The following is a 22,685-nucleotide window of genomic DNA, read 5'->3' on the forward strand; positions in this document are numbered from 1 at the left end:
AGTAACAAACCTCTAAATTTATAAACCGAAGTATTGAACCTCGAGTCGTTCTCCCTAGGAATTGCAAACAAGTGTTCTTGTTATTGGTTATGGAGCATGTTTTGGGGTTTTTGATAAGAGAAATGAAATGTAAATGGCAACGAATTAAACTAATAGCTAAAAAGGTCTTGGCAAAGGTTGGTGGTCAAGGATCTCTATCCTTATCACTAATCACAACATGAGAATTGGCAAGGATCAACCCCATTAAGTCATCCTCTAACTAATAAAGGAAAGTCAAATGAGCTATGTCAATCCAAGTCCATAAGTCCTAGTTCTACACCAAATCAATTAGTGAGATCTAGCGTTAATGGCTCCCAACCGTCAATCACTTGGACATTAGTAACTCAAGAGTTCCTAAGTTACCTTCCCAAGCCAAGAGCATAAAATTATACTCTAAAATCCAACTAAGCATTTTATCAAACACTTAGAAGGCATAAAAGGAAAACATAGTAAAATTGCAAGAAATGTAAATCTACACTAAAATCCAACCAAGTATTTCATCAAACACTTGGAAGGCATAAAAGGAAAACATAGTAAAATAGCAAGGAAAGTAAATCTACACTACTCAATTGCAAGGAATTAAATAACAACAAATCAAATCAACAATAAAGGAATATGAATCATAAATTGCATTAAAAGAGAGATAGAAGAACAAAAGAGCATCAACATCAAAGTAGAGAATTACATGAATTAAATGCTAAACTAGAGAGAGAAAAGGTAAAAGAAGAAGAATTGCAAAAGGAAAAGTAAATCAAAGCATGAAATTAACCTAGATCTAAGAATTCCTAATCTAGATCTAACATACTCCTAATTCTAGAGAGAAGAGAGAGCTTCTCTCTTCTCTCTCTAGAAACTAACAAAAGCATGATAAAACTGAAATAAAACTAAACTAATGACTAGATGTCTCATCCCTCTTCAATCTTTGGGTTAAATAGCATTAGAAATGAGTTGGATTGGGCCCACAAAGCTTTAGAATTTGCTGGCCACTAATTTGCTTTTAATGATTTACGTGCAAATTGGCGCGTGCGCGCCCCCCAAAAGGTGATGCAACTATAGCAAATCTTATATCCTTTCGAAGCCCCGGACGTTAGCTTTCCAACGCAACTAGAACCGTGTCATTTGGACCTCTGTAGCTCAAGTTATGGTCAATTAAGTGCGAAGAGGTCGGCTTGACAGCTTTTGCAATTCCTTCATTTCTTCATGAGTTCTCCATTTTTTCATGCTTTTCCTTCATTTCCTTGATCCAATCTTTGCCTCCTAAACCTGAAATCACTTAACAAACATATCAAGGCATCTAATGGAATCAAGGTGAATTAAGATTAAACAATTAAGGGCCTAAAAAGCATGATTTCACTCTTAAGCACAATTAAAGGAGAATTTACAAAACCATGCTATTTCATTAAATAAATATGGGAAAAGATGATAAAACCCTCTAAATTCAACACAAGATAAACCCTACAAATGGGGTTTATCAACCTCCCCACACTTAAACCAAGCATGGCCTCATGCTTAAACCAAGAGAAAGCAAAGGGTATCAACATTTATTCAATGAAATCTAATCTAAATGCAACCTAAATTATATGCAACTATCTACATGAATGCAATTGCTTGGTCAAAATAAATCAATTCCCAAGAATACATATATGCACAAGGGCTAAGGGTATTGACAACTATGCCAAACCACAATTGAATTGAGCTATTAAATATTTTTACAAACTTGCATGAGGAGTGATGATCATAGGTGGAAAACATGTAATTGAGCATCAAACCCTCACCGAATGTGTTTGCACTCTATTCGCTCAAGTGTTTAGGGTTGATTCACTCAATTCTCCCCTAATCATACTTTCCAAGATTTGTTTTTCCTCTAACAATCAACATTTATTTCATGCATGCATACAAGTATCATGAGGTCTTTTCATTGGTTGTAATGGGGCTAGGGTCAAGGTAGGATGCATATTTGGTCAAGTGAGCTTGAAATTTGAATCTTTGATGAGCTTAAACTTCCCACCTAACCCATGACATTCTATACAATTAAGTTCTAACCTAACTACCTATTTTTCACTTTTTAACATACTCATGCATTTTCTTCTCATTTCACAACTCATATGCATTGATTTTATTGAGCTTCGCTTTGCTTTGGGGCATTTTGTCCCATTTTTATTTCCTTCTTTCTCTTTTTCTTTCTTTTTCTATTTTTTTCTTTTCTTTTCCATATTTTTTTTCTTTTTCTTTTATCTTTCTAATTTTTCTTTCTTTTGCTTTGCAATATATACAAAAACATCAATGCATAAGGTTTTACATTTGCTTAAAACATGAGCATGCACCCAATTCCCAATATTTACAACAAAATACAAAACTACCCTTTTATTCCCCCAATGTCCCAAGGTTCCCACACTTGAATGATACACACACACTAGCCTAAGCTAATCAAAGATCCAAATAAGGACATTTATTGTTTTCCGCTTTAGGCTTGTAATGTGCTAAATTAAAACAAGTGGGTTAAGCGTAGGTTCAAAGTTGGCTAACAATGGAAGATAAAGGGTAAGGCTATTTGGGTAAGTGAGCTAAATTAAATGATGGCATCAATCATATAAATGCATGAATACACAAAATAATGGACATAAATAATCAAACAAATCAAAGATCACACTCATAGAAAGAGAATAATTCACACAAGAAGGAATATAAGTGGCTAGAAGATGTAACCACACAATTAGGCTCAAATCTCACAAGCTTGTGTTCTTAGCTCAAAGACATGATCCACAATATATATAATTCAAGCAAGTTTAATGAAAAGTTTTCACTCAAATCAATTGGTGCCCTATAGATAGAATTCTTGAAAATTTTCATCATTTCGACTAAGCTTATTGTGTATATATATACAAAAATAAGAAAATGAAACTAAAAATCCTAAAAACCAAAAAAATAAAATGCAAAAGTGTTGGGATTAGAAATTTGTCACCCAAAATTGCCAATCGGTCGGACGACCTCCCCACACTTAAAAGTTTGCACCGTCCTCGGTGCACTCAAAGAAGAGCAAGGGGGTATGGCGACTTTCCGGATAGCTACCTTCAGCTGGTAGATCAACCGTTTGCTGCGCATTCTTTCTTCCACTTCCATTTTTGCATGCGGTGCATCATTCATGAAAAACGAAAATACAACACCATAAGATGAGAGAGCACAAAAACAAGGAAGCATACATTGTTGGAATGAGGTAATAATTACTAGAATTGAGTGAGTGAATTAGTGTGACATTAATGGCAAAAAGGAATGGAAGTCCTAAATTAGGCGCCTTTTAGAACACACATTATCATAAAATGCGATATCACAAAAGAAGCATGCCCTTTACTCATTCTAGTATGCTTGAGATGCTTTAAGTAAGCTTGTAAGGTAAAACAAGCATTAAAGAAGCAAGAGAGCATTCAAGCTAAAAGCCTATGGATGCATATGATCGTGGAATACAATGCATTAAAGTAAATGCACAACATCCAACGTCAAGAGATTGCCTAATCAAGGAATAGGGTTTAAATCACATGGGGGCCAAATCATGCAATTCAAGAAGAGTTACAAGCTCGAAGGCAATTCTCATCACTTGGTATTCTTAAAAGGTAAGCATGAAAAACTCAAAACCAAGTAGCAAAATATAACCTTAACAATAGAATCCAACAAAGATTATAAACATAACGATGTTAAGATAACATCCCCTTTTTTTTTTTAATACTCAGCAGCAATTAATGGTAAACAAGAATAACAATCCAACACTTACAATGAAAAAGAAGAAATGAAATGAAAACTAACTAAACTAACTGATCAACTAACTAACTAACTAATTAGTTAACTAAAATAAATGGTTATCAATAGTGTTTGGGAGTATTGGATGAGGGGTAGAAGAAGGGAAGAAGAAAGGAGAAGGAAAGAAATGGAAAGAGGAGAAGAAAAGAAATGTGTTGAAGGAAGGACATCAGCGCGTACGCGCGCATGGCGCGTGTGTGCGGATGGGGGTGCAATGGTTGCGACGTGTACGCGTACATGGCACGGCCGCATCGATGGCTTATTTCGAGAGTGGCGCGTATGCGTCATGTGCACGTACGCGCGAGTTGGTTTGTGCGAAAGGCACAATGCGCGCGCAACGTTCGCACAACTCTCGGGTTTTTGGCTTGGGGGTGGAATTTCTCAATCCACGCGTACGCGTACATGGCGCGTCCGCATGGGTAGGTGAAAATGCTTGATGCACGTGTACGCGCGGATGGTGTTCTATTTTTTTCTATATTTTTGCACCAATCCAAGCATTCCAAACCTCCAAACAGCTACCAAAACACCATAAAACCTTATTTAACATACTAAACTACCAATTATACTCAACAAATCAACCAAAAACATGAATTTAAACTAATTACCAATATATACAAAAAGAGAAAATGAAAATAATTTACCATGGTAGGGTGTCTCCCACCTAGCACTTTTGTTTATTGTCCTTAAGTTGGACTTATGGGGAGCTCCTCTCAAGGTGGCTTGTGTTTAAAGCTATCCTTGAACATCCACCAATGCTTGAGTCTCCAATAAGCTCCATTCTTCAAGTTCAATTTTTCCAAGCTTTGATGGAGTTCTTCATAGATTATGGGCTCCCAAAATTGATCCTCATGTATTCCCGGATCCCGTATCTTGTTGCCACACCCATCTTTGAGTTGATTTTTATTATTCCATTTGGGTGGCATAATCTTGGAATTCTCATTTAAGCAACCAAACAACATACTACACCCAAGCAATCTAGTTCTACACCAACCGTTGCAATTAAGCTTTGAACGTGTAGCCATCATGCACCTAGAATGATATTTCCAACTACTAGCCATCTCCCTTTTGCTCTTAAAGCCACAAATATATCTAAGTTGACCATCCGTTTCAAGCAAACCATATTCAAGGGGAATAATAAAGCTTAAGTATAAGGAATTTTTCCACTTGAATGAAAGAATGGATGGTAAGGGCTTGGGGAGAGGTATCTCCAATGTCCTTGCAAGCTCTACTCCCTTATATTCTTCCTTGATTGCCTCCACCTCTTCACATACTTCTTCACTTTCAATCCTTTGTTCATTATTTTCATCCAACTCTTCTCCATCACTCAAATCATAGATGGGAGGTTGAGAAAAATCTACCTCCACATTACTTTCTATCTCATTGGGACAAGGTTCTTCAAATTCAAAGGATTCACCACCAAGAAAGTTGGATGCATGATCTTCATCACCAAGGGAAATTACTTCTTGCTTCATTCCTTCCAAGTCTTCATTCAAAAATTATTTTGGAGGTTGTGCAAATTCCTCCTCAACATCAAATTCAATCTTCTTGGAGAGGTTCTCTTTAACTCTAGGTTCCCAAGGAGGTTTCGCATCTCTTAAGTCTTCAACCACTTCTTCCTTTTCTTCAATGATCATAGGCTCCTCCAATTGTTCTAATACAAAATAACATCCCCCATTCTCCACCGGAGTTTCCAATCTCTCCTTCATGCTATGTTTTTCAATTGATTCTCCACTTGTGACCATGGGAGTCGTTTGAGTGCTCAAATATTGGGAGACTAAAACACCTACTACCTTGGTCAAGGTAGCCACAAATTCTATTGTCTCCCCTTGCATTTCTCCTTGCCCTTGAAGTATAAGGCTAAGGACTTCATCTATTGAGGATTGGGGTGGATAAGAAGGTTCATTGTCTTGGAGAAAGGATTCATAATAGGAAGGTGGTTCTTCTTGGTAAGGGTATGGTAGTGTGTATTGAGGTGGTTCTTGGGAGTAGTAATCTTGAAATGGTGGTTCCATGTATGGCTCATATGGTTCAAAAGGTGGTTGGTATGGTATATGTGGGTTAGGGTCATATGGAGATGTTTGATGAAAATAGGCTTGTGAGTGTGGTTGAGGCTCATGTTGAGGGTATGACTCATAGGTATATGGTGGTGGTTCTTGAAAGTCACAAGGATTCTCGCCATAGCCATTTGATTGGTATGCATCATAGAATGGCTCTTCTTCATAGTGCATTGGTGGAGGTTGTTGCCAAGAGGATTGATCATATGCATATGGTTCCTCCCACCTTTGATTGTCCCATCATTGATACACATTCTCATTATAGTCCTCATTTCCTACAACATAGTTAGAACCAAACTCATAGCCAAAGTGAGAATTCATAATGGAAAGAGAAAATAGAAACAAAAGCTAATAAGAAATAATGAAACAAAGTTCTAAAACTAGCAAAAGCTAACAAGCAATCCAAAAATCAAGCTATTCACAATATTCACATATATACAATAACCAATAACATAAAACCATTGCAACTCCCCGGCAACGACGCCATTTTGAAGATTAGACTTTTGTGTGGTTTAGAATTCACAAATGAATTCTCGTTGTAATATAGTTTCTAAACCAACATCAATCCTTTCATACAAAAATTTGTTTGTCACAAGTAACAAACCCCTAAATTTATAAACCGAAGTATTGAACCTCGGGTCGTTCTCCCTAGGAATTGCAAACAAGTGTTCTTGTTATTGGTTATGGAGCATGTTTTGGGGTTTTTGATAAGAGACATGAAATGTAAATGGAAATGAATTAAACTAATAGCTAAAAAGGTCTTGGCAAAGGTTGGTGGTCAAGGATCTCTATCCTTATCACTAACCAAAAAATGAGAATTGGCAAGGATCAACCCCATTAAGTCATCCTCTAACTAATAAAGGAAAGTCAAATGAGCTATGTCAATCCAAGTCCATAAGTCCTAGTTCTACACCAAATCAATTAGTGAGATCTAGCGTTAATGGCTCCCAACCGTCAATCACTTGGACATTAGTAACTCAAGAGTTCCTAAGTTACCTTCCCAAGCCAAGAGCATAAAATTCTACTCTAAAATCCAACTAAGCATTTTATCAAACACTTTGAAGGCATAAAAGGAAAACATAGTAAAATTGCAAGGAATGTAAATCTACACTAAAATCAAACCAAGAATTTTATCAAACACTTGGAAGGCATAAAAGGAAAACATAGTAAAATATCAAGGAAAGTAAATCTAAACTACTCAATTGCAAGGAATTAAACAACAACAAATCAAATCAACAATAAAGGAACATGAATCATAAATTGCATTGAAAGAGATAGAAAAATAAAAGTGGATCAACATAAAAGTAGAGAATTACATGAATTAAATGCTAAACTAGAGAGAGAAAAGGTAGAAGAAGAAGAATTGCAAAAGGGAAAGTAAATCAAAGCATGAAATTAACCTAGATCTAAGAATTCCTAATCTAGATCTAACCTACTCCTAATTCTAGAGAGAAGAGAGAGCTTCTCTCTTCTCTCTCTAGAAACTAACTAAAGCATGATAAAACTGAAATAAAACTAAACTAATGACTAGATGTCTCATCCCTCTTCAATCCTTGGGTTAAATAGCATTAGAAATGAGTTGGATTGGGCCCACAAGGCTTTAGAATTTGCTGGCCACTAATTTGCTTTTAATGATTCACGTGCAAATCGGCGCAGCACACCCCCCTAAACGTGATGCAACTATAGCATATCTTATATCATTTTGAAGCCCCAGATGTTAGCTTTCCTACACAACTAGAACCACGTCATTTGGACCTCTGTAGCTTAAGTTATGTTCAATTAAGTGCAAAGAGGTCGGCTTGACAGCTTTTGCAATTTCTTCATTTCTTCATGAGTTCTCCATTTTTTCATGCTTTTCCTTCATTCCCTTGATCCAATCTTTGCCTCCTAAACCTGAAATCACTAAAAAAACATATCAAGGCATCTAATGGAATCAAGGTGAATTAAGATTAAATAATTAAGGGCCTAAAAAGCATGTTTTCACTCTTAAGCACAATTAAAGGAGAATTTACAAAACCATGCTATTTCATTGAATAAATGTGGGAAAAGATGATAAAACCCTCTAAATTCAACACAAGATAAACCCTACAAATGGGGTTTATCAGCGACCCACGCGTACGCGTCATTCGCGAATCCGCACCTGAACCCTGCACAGCCCTGTTTTTCATATCTTATCTTTCTAAATCCTAATTTCTTTCTTCTTCTTTCTTTTCTTTCTTCTTTATTCTCCCATCTTTTTCCATTCTTTCTCTTTCTTTACTCTTCTCTTCTTCTTTTCCCTTCCATCATATTTTCTTCACCTCACGTTCTTCATTACCCCTCTTCATCACCTTCTTCTCAAGGTTCTTTCTTTCTATTTTCTTTTTTTTTCTTTTTATTATTTATCTATTTTTACATTATTTTACTTGGTGTTAGAAATCTAATTGGGTGATTGTTTTCTTCCATATTTGCTTGTGGATTATTAGGGAGTTATTTGACAATTATCACTAATTATTATTTTTGGGTTATTTTCATGTTCAAATTTAATACTTTCCCTATCATATTAAACATGCATACTAAGTGTTTGTGAAAAAGCCGGTATGGCATTATACATTTTGTAGTTACTCTATCCTTCTACTCTAATGCTTATTTTTCACAAAACCCTTCCAATATTTTATTAATTAATTATAATTGTCAATACAAACGTGATTGTTGGTTTGTTACGAGTGATAATACATTTTAGCAATTAATGCTTGATCTATGCTACTCATGCCTTTGCCGACATGCTAATAAACATCTTGCATCTAATTGCCTTCATATTTCTTGCTATATTTCCATTGATGTCCTAATTACATGAAGTCGCGACCATGTGTTAATGACATTTTTCTTTACCTTAGCATGATTATCACTTGTACTGCCCTCTTCCTTGCTCTATCCCTTTGAATTGCATGTTACCTTTCTTTTCTCCCTTTTCAGGCTGGCCACCACGAGGGAAAAGAAAAAGTTTCTAACTGGAGCAATAAACAAGTCTGCCACACAATCTTTGGAGAAAAAGCATCAGTTGGAGCCACCCGTCCACTTGTACATCTCTGCATGCACCGAGGACGGTGCAATCTTTAAGTGTGGGGAGGTTGATACCGATTTTGGTGGGTTAGTTATTTCCTTCTTAACACCAATGTTTAAATTTCTATGTTAATTTAGTTGTTGCATTTGCATATTTGACTGCATGTTTGTTTGATTTTGTGTATATGTTACCACTGCTTGGTCGAAGTAATAATTTCTTTTTCAAGACCTTTTTTATAGTATTTAAAACTTGTTTGAAGATTGTAATTTGGAACATAAATTATAGTAAAGAACACACAACCTGTGAGAACTTGAGCTTAATTACATGGTTATATTATTTAACCATAATATTTTATTCTTGTGTGTTTTTCTTCTTTATGGCTGCAATTTTTGCTTTGTTTCATTCTATATGTCCAATGTTTAGTGTATTTACATGCTTGTATATGATTGAGGCCATTACTTATTTTTGCTCACTTATCCCAAATAGCCTACCCTTTCAATCACCTTTGTTAGCCATCTTGAGTCTTTTAATCCCCATTTTTTCTGAATTTTACCACGTCACTAGCCTTAAGCAGAAAACAATTTAATTACCCCAAAATTGAATCTTTGGTTAGCTTAAGATAGAGATTGTGTATCAATTAAGTGTGGGGAAACGTAGGAACTTGGGTTGATAGGAAAGTATTGAATTAATAAATTATTTGGAATTTGGGTGCATGCTCATGTGAAACCGAAATAATTAAAAATTCATGTGCATTGATATGTTATGTTTACTTTTATATTTTTAATCAATAGAAAAAAAAGGAAAATATATATATATATATACAATATAAATAAATAAATTAAATAAATAAATTAAGGGGATAAAATTATCCGAATACTAAGTTCAATAAAAGATCAATGCATATGTGGTAAAACTAAAGAAAAGTTGATACATGAGTATGTGATGCAAAAGTGGGAATTTTGGGCAGCTAGGCACAATTTTAGAGTTACATAGAGTGTGTGTGTGTGTTAGGTGAGAACTTAGGTTAATCAAAGATTCATATTTTAGCTCACTTGTCCATACATGTACCCTTACCTTTACCTTAGCCCATTACAACCTTGAAAAGACCTCATGATGTTTGTATTGGTATACTAAATATTTGTTGATTGGTTAGATGAAGAATAAAGTTTAGAAAGCATGATTAGAGAAGAGTAGAGTGATTACCCTATACACTTGAGTGATTAGAGTGCACATACACTACCAGTGAGGGTTCAATGCTTGATTCTATGTTCCTTGCTTTCATGAGCTATCTTCTTACAAGTTTACTTGTCTTTTATTGTATAATTTGAATTAGTGAAATCTGATTTATGTTTGTCTTGAAGAGCTTATTTACTTTTAACCAAGTAGGTAGAAACATCTTAGCATATAGTTGCATTCATATAGATAGGTTGCATTTCATAAGTTTTACCATTACCCTTCACTCCTTTATAGCTTCTCTTGAGCTTAGCATGAGGACATGCTAATGTTTAAGTGTCGGAAGATTTGATGCACCACTATTTTATGGTACACCTTATGCTTAATTGAGTGGATTTTATCCACTAAACTCACACTTATTCATATAATTTGCATGTTTTACATTTTCCTTCCTAAATTCTGTGCTTTGATTGAAAACATGCTTCTTTGGCCTAAAAATTGCTAATTATTAATCCTCTCTTATTACCATTCGATGCCTTGATATGTTTGTTAAGTAATTTTAGAGTTTATAGGGTAGGAATGACTTAGAGGATGGAAAGGAAGCATGCAAAACTGGAAGGAATACAAGAAACTGAAGGAACTGCAAAGCTGTCCAGCCTGACCTCTTGGTACTAAATTGACCATAACTTGAGCTACAGAGGTCCAAATGAGGCGGTTCTAGTTACGTTGGAAAGCTAACATTCGAGGCTTTGCAACGATATATAATTTGCCATAGCTACCTCAAAGATAGGTAATGCGCACCCGTGGATCACACGCACGCGTGACCTGGATAAAATTCAATCCACGCGTATGCATGGACGACGTGTACGTGTGACTTTGCCGCGTGCTGGACATATCAGAAATCACTGGGAGCATTTTCTGGGCTGTTTTTGACCCAGTTTTCCGCCCAGAAAATACAAATTAGAGGCTATAAAGTGGGAAAATCCATTCATTCACACACAACAACTTACATACACAATAATTTTAGGTTTTAGATGTAGTTTTCTAGAGAGAGAGGCTCTCTCCTCTCTCTTAGGGTTTTAGGATTTAGGATTTCTCTTAGTTTTAGGATTGTTTTTCCTCAATTCCAGATTCAATGTTCCTTTAATTTAGTTTCTCTTCTACTTTTATTCATTCTATTACTTTAATTTGTTTATTTTTCGAATATTGATTTATGAACTCCATGTTAGAATTGATTTTCTTATTCAATGCAATTTGAGGTATTTCAGATTTATGATTGCTTTCTTTAATTTATGTTATTGATGCTTTTAATTTAATTTAGATTTCTTCTCCCTTTGCTTTGGTTGAGTAATTGGTGAGACTTGAGTTATCAAACTCAGTTGTTGATTGAAAATTGAAATTTGCTGATTGAGTTGGATCCCTCTAAAGCTAGTCTTTCCATAAGAGTTTACTAGGACTTGAGGAATCCCATTGATTAGTCTACTTGACTTTCCTTTATTTAGTAAGGGTTAACTAAGTGGGAGCAATAAACAATTCTCATCACACTTGATAAGGATAACTAGGATGAGATTTTCAGTTCTTATACCTTGCAATGGTTTTCATGATAATTAATTTACTTTCTTGCCAGTTTATATTTCCTTGTTCCCTATTTCAAAAACCCAAAAATATACATTTTTCCATAACCAATAATAAATCATACTTCCCTGCAATTCCTTGAGAGACGACCCGAGGTTTAAATACTTCGGTTATAAATTTTATTGGGTTTTGTTACTTGTGACAACCAAAACTTTTGCACGAAAGGATTTCTTGTCGGTCTAGAAGCTATACTTGCAACGAGAACTTAATTGTGAAAATTCTAGACCGCGCGAGAGTTCTGTTCGTCATTTACCCTCAACCAAGTAGATAGAAGCATTTGCATTAGTGACATCCATGTAGGTAAATTACATTTCATAAATCTCATTCTCCTATGTTCTTTGGTCTTTTAATTTTGAGCATGAGGACATGCTTGGTTTAAGTGTGGGGAGGTTTGATAAACCCCAATTTTAGAGTTTATCTTGTGTAGAATTTGGGGGGTTTTATCGATATTTTTCACACTTATTCACATAAATCGCATGATTTTGTGTTTCCTTCCTAATTATGCTTCATGGTTTAAAACATGCTTCTTTAACCCTAAAAATGCCAAATTTTAATCCTCTTCTAGTATCATTCAATGCCGTGATGTGTTTGTTAAGTGGATTCAGGATCTATAGGGCAAGAATGACATAGAAGATGGAAAGGAAGCATGCACAAGTGGAAGGGACATGAAGAATAAAGCTTTGGAAAATTGGGGGCGACGCGCACGCATGACCGTGTGTAGCTGAAATTGGCGCGTATCAGCTGGCGCACTCTCGTAGTGATGTGAAACCCCACCGACGCGCACACATGCTCGACGCATACGCGTGGCTCACATAACTCATATGACGCGCACGCGTGGTCGATGCGCACATGTGATACCCAGCACGTGACCTCATTAATGAAATCATGGCTGGCAATTTTTGGGGCCTCCAGCCCCAATCTTAGCTCAATTCTGCATGGAAAAGAATCAAGGGACTAAGGGGGATAGGAGGACTCACTCATTCACACCATACACATAATTTTAGCTAGTTTTTAGTTCTTGTTTTCTAGAGAGAGAAACTCCTACTTCTCTCTAGATTTAGTTTGTTTTGATCTTCTTATTTGTTGTAATTGTGTTTTCTTGTCATTTTGAATTTCTATTGATAATTATTAGTGGGTACTTGTAATTTCAATTAATTTTTCAATTGAGATATGTCTTTAGTTAGTGCATACCATGTGTTTGATGAAATGTTTCCTTTGATTATGGAGTAGTTTTCCATACTCTTGGCCTAGGCTAAGGGAATTGGGTGACCTTGAGTCGTTGAGTCTAATTGATTTGGTGGTTTGAGAACCCTTAGTGGTCAAAGTGATACCCATTGACACTAATCTACTATTAAGCCAATTAGTAGTTGGATTAGGACTTATGAGTTGAAATTGATCAAGCCATTTGACGTACTTCACTTGTAGAAGTAGACTTAATGAGCTTGGTTCCTCATAATTGTTAATACATGGTTATTAGACAAGGATAGTGATCCCGATTCCTATGCCTTAGCCAAGAGTCCTTTTTATAATTCATATTTGAAACCCAAAAATCCCAATTGCTTGATTCTTGTCATAGTTAGTTTAATTGTTTACTTAGTTCTAGAGTAGAAATAGATTTATATGTTCCATTGCTAGATTACAATTACTTATACCTAGCTTTAATTGCTTTGATTTAGTTTCTTGCACTTTTAATTTCTTTCTTGTTAAGATTTAGTAGTTTAAATTCTTGTTTACGACTCCCAACCCCAGAATTTTAACCAATATTGATGCACATGTTTGCCCATTCTTGAGGACAACCCGAGACTAATACTCTCGGTTACTTTTTATTGGGGTTGAACTAGTGACAACCATATCAAAATTTGATCAAAAGGATTATATGTTGGTATAGGACTATACTATGACATGATTTTCTATTGATTAAATTCTGGACCGACGATAAATCTCACCATCAATAGCTCTATGGAGGTGAAATTTTATTCTGGCACACTGGTGCCCAGGGCTGTAACACCCTAATTACCATATGCCTTACCTCATGCCGTAAAGCAAAGAATAATTAAATGTCACAACAGTTCTAAGTTTTATACGATAATATATATGTGTATGTAGAAAGTGATAGTAATTCTAGAAGCCCGATGAAGAATTTAAGCGCAAAACGGAGATACAAAACCGCGGATCGTTCACACGAAAACTAAAAGCGTAAAGGCACAAGATACAACAGGATATGAATACCAACAATTATTACATGGTATATATATATATATATATATATATATATATATATATATATATATATATATATCCTGATGGAGGATAAATGTCGATAAAGAATTTTTCAATAAAATCGCATTGCAAGTATAGTTCTAAACTGACATACAATCCTCGGTCAACGTTTAATTTGTTTGTCACGATGCAAACCAATAAAAATAACTGAAGTATTTAAACCTCGGATCGTCTCTCAAAGGAATTGCAGGAAAGTGTACTTATTATTGGTTTTGGAAAAGTATTTTTGGGGTTTTGAATGATGAACAAGGAATGTAAATAATAAGAAAATAAACCAACAACTAAGAAAGGTCATAGCAAGAGGTAAGAATTGGAATTTCTATCCTCATTATCATCCTCAATTGTGATGGTAAATGTAAATTACCTTTACTTAGTTAACCTCTAACCAATGAAGGAAAGTCAAGTGCATACAATCAACTTCAGTTTACAAATGCTAGTCAACTCATAGTGAAAGACTAGATTTACTGAAGTTCAAGCTAACCATAAATCTTCAATTACCAATCAACAAGAGATTTTGATAATTCAAGAGTCTCTAAATCACCAACCACAGCCAAGAACACAAAAATCTATTTTAAAATCCAACCAAGCATTTTTTAAAACACTTGGAAGGCACAAAATGAAAACATACAAAATTAACAAGAAGTAGTAAAATCTAAGACTAACAATTTCATGAAAACAATAACAACAAATTCAAGAAAGAGACAATAAACATAAAATACCTCAAGTGCATTAAAAGGAAATTGGAATCAACAAGGAGTCATGAACAATAAAGCATCAAGGTAAAGGAAACAACATATAAAACTAAGACTCCAAAGAGGAAATAACAAGTAATTAAAAGAAGAACTTGAATCAATATGAGAAGTAGAACCTAAACCAAAATGAATTTGAAAATAAAAGAAAAAATCCTAAAACCTAGAGAGAAGAGAGAGCCTCTCTCTCTAGAATTCTACATTTATCTCTAACTAATGTGTTGTGTGAATGAATGGAATTGTGTCCGCTGCTCTACTCCCCATCCTTTTGTCTTTATTTTCGGGCCTGAAACTGGACCAAAAACAGCCCAGAAATCATCCCCAGTATTTTTCTCTTTATTGCAGCACGTGATGCTCGTCATGCATACACATCAGCCATGCGTACGCATTGCTTGGATGAAGCTCCTGGTCACAGGTACGCATCAGTCACGCGTACATGTCAGATGGAAGATGGCGTGATTACACGTTCGCTTCAGCCATGCGCACGCGTCGGTTCCATCTTCTCAAATCTTCAACAACTTTACCATGCTTCCTCTTTATCCTCCATGCTATTCCAGCCCTATAAACTCTGAAATCACTTAACAAACACATCACGACATTGAATGGTAATAAGAGAGGATTAAAAATTAGCAATTTTAAGGCCTAGGAAGCATGTTTTCAATCACAGCACAAAATTAGGAAGAAATCTTAAAAACATGCAATTTACATAAATAAGTGTGAGAATAGTTGACAAAATCCACTCAATTCAATCCAAAATATATCATAAAATAGTAGTTTATCAATCTCCCCACACTTAAATATTAGCATGTCCTCATGCTAAGCTCAAGAGAAGCTATAAAGGGGTGAAGAGGGATGGTAGGATTTATTGAATGCAACCTATCTATATGAATGCAACTAAATGCAAAATGTTTCTACCTGCTTGGTTAAAAGCAAATTAATCTCCAAGAATATATGAACAAGTAGGGCTAACATAGTGTGATGATTAAAGAATTACACTAATTCAAATCACAAAATTAAGTACAAATAGACTTGCAAGAAGAAAGCTCGTGAAATCCAGGAACAAGGAATTGAGCATCAAACTCTCACCGGAAGTGTATCCGCTCTAATCGCTCAAGTGTTTAAGGGTCGATTCTCTCAATTCTCTACTAATCCTACTCTCTAAGGCTTGCTCTTTTTCTACCAATGAACAAAAATTTAATCCATGAACACACATATCAAGAGGTCTTTTCAAGGGTTGTAATGGGGTTAGGGTCAACGTTGGAATGTATTTGGTTAAGTGGACTAAAATTTGAATCTTTGATTATCCTAAACTTCCTACCTAACTTAAGACAATCCATGTAATTACAATGCAAAACCTAACTACCCATTAGCTATCTTTTTCACATATTCATGCATCCCAAATTTGAGTACAATACATATGCATTGCTATCACCACTTACTTTGGGACAATTTATCCCCTTTTTATTGCTTTTTTTCTATTTTTTTATTTTTCTTATTTATTTATTCTTTTTATATATGTGGTGGATTATATATATACGAAAGATCAATGCATATGATTAAGGTATTGAATGCACGAACATGTTCTCAACTATCTTTTTCACATTTTTACAAAAATATACAATACCCAATTCCCAAACCAAATGTTTCCAAACCTAATTTTCCCACACTTAATTCATGCACTCTCTCACTAGTCTAAGCTAATCAAGGATTCAAATTAAGGACATTCATTATTTTTCGCTTAGAGTTAGTGATGTGCTAAAGTAAAGAATAAATGGGTTAAATAGGCTCAACATTGGTTTGTAAAGGATGATGAAAAGGTAAGGCCATTTGGGTATGTGAGCTTTGTGAAACAAAGGCCTCAATCATATAAATGCATTCATTCATCAAACAATGGAAATATGGAATCAAGCAAGACAAAAATAACAATCTTAGAGAGAATAACACACACCAAAACAAAATATTGGTTGATAAGATGCAACCAATCAAATAGGTTCAACAATCTCACTAGGTTTGTGTGTTCTAGCTCTAAAACCATGTTCCAAAATAAATTTCTTCAAGCAAGTTTAACAAAAATTTTGATTCAAATTAGTGAAATTCCCTAAACAGTTTCTTGGAAAGAAAATCATCACTTCAATCAATTAGTCTTAACATAAAAAAAGGGTAGAATATATACAAACTTTAACTATCATGTAATCTATCATGCAATGCAACAATTAACTAACAAAAAAAATTAAGAATTGGTGTTGGAAAAGGAAGAAGTTACCCACGGAAGTCGGTCTCGACCTCTCCACACTTAAAGATTGCAGATTCCTCGGTGCATTCAAAGATGAGCAAGGGGTGGGTACGGAAAGTTGGGCTTCTCCAAGGTAGGCTGCCACAACTGATGAGCGCCTTCAAAGGATTGTGCTGAGGGACTTATTGTTCTCCCATTTAGAACCCTTTTCTTTCCCTTCTTGGTGGCCAGCCGAAAACAAGAAAAAAAGATGGAAAATTAAGCCCAAAAAAAACAAATATAATATAGGTGGGGGCTTGATGAGCGGATAATTTATACGCTTTTTGGCATTGTTTTTAGTATGTTTTTTGTATATTTTAGTTAGTTTTTATTATGTTTTTATTAGTTTTTAAATAAAAATCACATTTCTGGACTTTACTATGAGTTTGTGTGTTTTTATGTGATTTCAGGTATTTTCTGGCTGAAATTGAGGGACCTGAGCAAAAATCTGATTCAGAGGCTGAAAAAGGACTACAGATGCTGTTGGATTCTGACCTCGCTGCCCTGGAAGTGGCTTTTCTAGAGCTACAGAAGCCCAATTGGTGCGCTCTCAATTGCGTTGGAAAGTAAACATCCTGGGCTTTCCAGAAATATATAATAGTCCATACTTTGCCCGACATTTGATGGCCCAAACCGGCGTTCCAAGTCAGCATAGAAATTCTGGCGTCAAAACGCCAGAACTGGCATAAAAGCTGGAGTTAAACGCCCAAACTGGCACAAAAGCTGGCGTTTAACTCCAAGAAAAGCCTCTACACGTGAAAGCTTCAACGCTCAGCCCAAGCACACACCAAGTGGGCCCTGAAGTGGATTCCGCATCATTTACTTATTTCTGTAAACCCTAGGTTACTAGTTTTCTACAAATAGGACCTTTTGCTATTGTATTTGAGATACTTTTACACACTTGATCATACTTTTGATCTTGGTTCTTCTGGTTCCCTCTCTGGGGCCGAAGCCAATGATCACCATTATCACTTGTGTATTTTCAACGGTGGAGTTTCTACACACCATAGATTAAGGTGTGGAGCTCTGCTATTCCTCATGAATTAATGCAAAGTACTATTGTTTTTCTATTCAAATCAAGCCTATTTCTATTCTAAGATATCCATTCGTTCTTCAACATGATGAATGTGATGATCCGTGACACTCATCACCATTCTCACCTATGAACGCGTGCCTGACAACCATTTCCGTTCTACATGCAAACAAGCTTGAATGTGTATTTCTTGGGTTTCTAATCTAAGATTAGAACCTTCTTGGTATATGCTAGAATCAATTGGCGGCCATTCCTGAGATCCGGAAAGTCTAAACCTTGTCTGTGGTATTCCAAGTAGGATCAGGGAAGGGATGACTGTGATGAGCTTCAAACTCGCGAGTGTTGGGCGTAGTGACAGACGCAAAAAGATCAATGGATCCTATTCCAACATGATCGAGAACCAACAGCTTATTAGCCGTGCGGTGACAGCGCATTTGGAACATTTTCACTAAGAGGACGGGAGGTAGCCATTGACAACGGTGAAACCCAATATACAGCTTGCCATGGAAAGGAGTATGAATGATTGGAAGAAGGCAATAGGAAATCAGAGGTTCAGAAGGAACAAAGCATCTTCATAGGCTTATCTGAAATTCTCACCAATGAATTACATAAGTATCTCTATCCTATTTTATGTTTTATTAATATTTTAATTATCAATTCTCCATAACCATTTGAATCTGCCTGACTGAGATTTACAAGATGACCATAGCTTGCTTCAAGCCGACAATCTCCGTGGGATCAACCTTTACTCACGTAAGGTTTATTACTTGGACGACCCAGTGTACTTGCTGGTTAGTTGTGCGGAGTTGTGACAAAGAGTTGAGATTACAATTGTGCGTACCAAGTTGTTGGTGCCATTGATGATCACAATTTTGTGCACCAAGTTTTTAGCGCCGTTGCCGGAGAATTGTTCGAGTTTGGACAACTGACAATTCATCTTGTTGCTCAGATTAGGTAATTTTATTTTATGTTTAAGCTTTTTACTTTTCAATTTTTGAAAAATTTCAAAAAAAAAATTATATTATTTTATTCTTCAGAACTTTTAAGAATGAATTCTAGAGTTTCATGATGATTTGTTGAAGTCTGGCTGGTTGTGAAACCATGTCTAAACTTTTGGACCAAGTTTTCAACTTATCATCATAAGAGCTTGTTGATTTCTATCAATCTTCCTGTTGAACGTAATGATTTGCTAAAGCTTGGCTGGCCATTGGCCATGTCTAGTGTTTTGGACCGAAGCTTTCACTGAAAGCTTGGCTGGCTAGTAAGCCATGTCTAATTCCTGGACCGGAGTTTTAGACTAACATTGCATGATTCCTGAAATTCTCATTAAGAATTTTGAAGTCCTTATTTTCTCTTTTTCCACTTAATTTTCGAAAAAAAATTACAAAAAAAATTTTTAAAATCTTAAAATAAAAAATATTTTATGTTTCTTGTTTGAGTCTAGTGTCTAATCTTAAGTTTGGTGTCAATTGCATTCTTCTAATTTTCGAAAATTACATGCATTATATTCTTCATTGATCCTCAAGTTGTTCTTGATGATTTCCTTGCTCTGATCTTTAAATTCTCTTGTTTTGTGTCTTTTGTTGTTTATCATATGTATTTTCAAATTGTTATAGTCCTTAGTATACAAACTTCTAAGTTTGGTGTCCTGCATGCATTATTTGTTTAATCTTAGTCTTCCAACCATGTCTTTTCAAGTCAATAATATAGAGAATTGAAGATTCAGAACATGCAGCAGAGAAATTATAGAGAAAAAGCTGGGCGTTCAAAACGCCCAGTGAGGAAGGAAAACTGGCATTTAAACGCCAGCCAGGGTACCTGGCTGGGCGTTAAACGCCCAAAAAGGTAGCATTTTGCCAGGAGGACACTAGAGGGAAGATTTTGTTTTTAATTCAAATCTTTTTCAAATATTCATAATTTTTCAAAATCAAATCTTTTTCAAATCATATCTTTTCAATCATATCTTTTCAAAATCAATTTCTTTCCAATTTTTTTAAATTATTATTATTTTCGAAAATCCTTGCTACAATTAATGATTTAATTCAAAATTTTCAAGTTGTTACTTGCCTATTAAGAAAGGATCAAATTATAATTCTAGAATCATATCTTTTAATTTCCTGTTAGTCAGGTAATCAACTTTAATTTTAAAAATTTCTCTTTTTAATTTGATTCTCAATCATATCTTTTCAATCATATCTTTTCAATCACATCTTTTTCAAAATTAATTTTCAATCATATCTTTTTTATTTCTAATTTCAAAATCTTTTCCAAAAACCACTTAATTTCTTTCCCAATCTTAGTTTTCGAAAATCATTTACCAAATTTTCAAAATTTCTTTTAATTATTTCAAAATCTTTTTACTTTAATTTCGAAAATTCTTCCCCTCTTCCCAAATCCTTCTATTTAAAGGACTAACACTTCTCCATTATCAGCAATTTGAACTCTGTCCCTTTTGATAAGTTCAAATTCTCTCTTCTCTACTTCATGCTTCTATTTTTATTTTCCTCTGGCACCTCAAAAAATCTCTATACTGTGACATAGAAGATTCTATATTTTCTTCTCCTCCCTTTTTATATGAGAAGGAGCAAGGACAAGGGCATTCTTATTGAAGCTGATCCTGAACCTGAAAGGAATTTGAAGAGAAAGCTAAAGGAAGCTAAAGTACAACTCTCTATAGAGGACCTAACAGAAACTTTCAAACAAGAAGAAGCCATGGCAGCCGAAAACAACAACAATGCCAACAATGCAAGGAAGGTGCTTGGTGACTTTACTGCACCTACTCCCGACTTCTATGGGAGAAGCATCTCAATCCCTGCCATTGGAGCAAACAACTTTGAGCTTAAGCCTCAATTAGTTTCTCTGATGCAACAGAATTGCAAGTTTCATGGACTTCCATTGGAAGATCCTTATCAGTTCTTAGCTGAATTCTTGCAAATCTGTGACACTGTCAAGACCAATGGGGTTGATCCCGAGGTCTACTAGCTTATGCTCTTTCCCTTTGCTGTAAGAGACAGATCTAGAACATGGTTCGATTCACAGCCTAAAGAAAGCCTGAGCTCTTGGGAAAAGCTAGTCAATGCCTTCTTGGCAAAGTTCTTTCCTCCTCAAAAATTGAGCAAGCTTAGAGTGGAAGTCCAAACCTTCAGACAGAAGGAAGGTGAATCCCTCTATGAAGCTTGGGAAAGATACAAGAAATTAATCAGAAGGTGTCCTTCTGACATGCTTTCAGAATGGAGCATCATAGGTATCTTCTATGATGGTCTGTCTGAACTGTCTAAGATGTCATTGGACAGCTCTGCTGGAGGATCTCTTCATCTGAAGAAGACACCTACAGAAGCTCAGGAACTCATTGAAATGGTTGCAAATAACCAATTCATGTACACCTCTGAAAGGAATCCTGTGAATAATGGGACAAGTCAGAAGAAAGGAGTTCTTGAGATACTCTGAATGCCATATTGGCTCAAAATAAAATATTGACTCAGCAAGTCAATATGATTTCTCAGAGTCTGTCTGGAATGCAAGCAGCAACAGTCAGTACCAAAGAAGCTTCATCTGAAGAAGAAGCTTATGATCCTGAGAACCCAGCAATGAAAGAGGTGAATTACATGGGAGAATCCTATGGAAACACCTATAATCCTTCATGGAGAAACCATCAAACCTCTCATGGAAGGATCAACAGAGGCCTCAACAAGGCTTCAACAACAATAATGGTGGAAGAAATAGGTTTAGCAATGGCAAACCTTTTCCATCATCTTCTCAGAAACAAATAGAGAATTCTAAGCAGAACCACTCTGAATTAGCAACTGTAGTCTCTGATATAATTAAAACCACTCAAAGTTTCATGACTGAAACAAGGTCCTCCATTAGAAATTTGGAGGCACAAGTGGATTAGCTGAGTAAGAAAGTTACCGAACTCCCTCCTAGTACTCTTCCAAGCAATACAGAAGAGAATCCAAAAGGGGAGTGCAAAGCCATCAACATAAACTACATGGCCGAACCTGGAGAGGATGAAGAGGCAGTGATCTCCACTGAGGAAGACCTCAATGGACGTCTATTGGCCTCCAAGGAGTTCCCTAATGAGGAACCATGGGAATCTAAGGCTCACACTGAGACAATAGAGATTCCATTGAATTTACTTTTGCCATTCATGAGCTCTGATGAGTATTCTTCCTCTGAAGAGGATGAAGATGTTACTAAAGAACAAGTTGCTGAGTACCTTGGAGCAATCATGAAGCTAAATGCCAAGCTATATGGTAATGAGACTTGGGACAATGAGCCCCCCTTGCTCACCAAAGAACTGGATGACTTGACTAGGCAGAAATTACCTCTGAAGAGATAAGATCCTGGAAAGTTCTCAATACCTTGTACCATAGGCACCATGACCTTTGAGAAGGCTTTGTGTGACCTAGGGTCAAGCATAAACCTCATGCCTCTCTCTGTAATGGAGAAACTAGGGATCCTTGAGGTGCAAGCTGCAAGAATCTCACTAGAGATGACAGACAATTCAAGGAAACAAGCTTATGGACTTGTAGAGGATGTCTTGGTAAAGGATGAAGACCACTACATCCCTACTGATTTCATAATCCTAGATACTGGGAAGTGTATGGATGAATCC

General features: G+C 35.8%; 1 non-coding gene across 1 annotated transcript; it reads right to left on the minus strand.

Annotated features, from left to right (window-relative positions):
* Positions 1 to 21,187: 21,187 nt before the first annotated feature.
* LOC112724452 (small nucleolar RNA R71) lies at positions 21,188 to 21,295 on the minus strand. The gene has a single exon (XR_003163613.1). It is a non-coding gene; the product is annotated as a small nucleolar RNA R71 (small nucleolar RNA).
* Between the last annotated feature and the right edge of the window lie 1,390 nt (positions 21,296 to 22,685).

This window comes from Arachis hypogaea, chromosome 11, assembly GCF_003086295.3.
Source record: "Arachis hypogaea cultivar Tifrunner chromosome 11, arahy.Tifrunner.gnm2.J5K5, whole genome shotgun sequence".
Classification (NCBI taxonomy): Eukaryota; Viridiplantae; Streptophyta; class Magnoliopsida; order Fabales; family Fabaceae; genus Arachis; species Arachis hypogaea.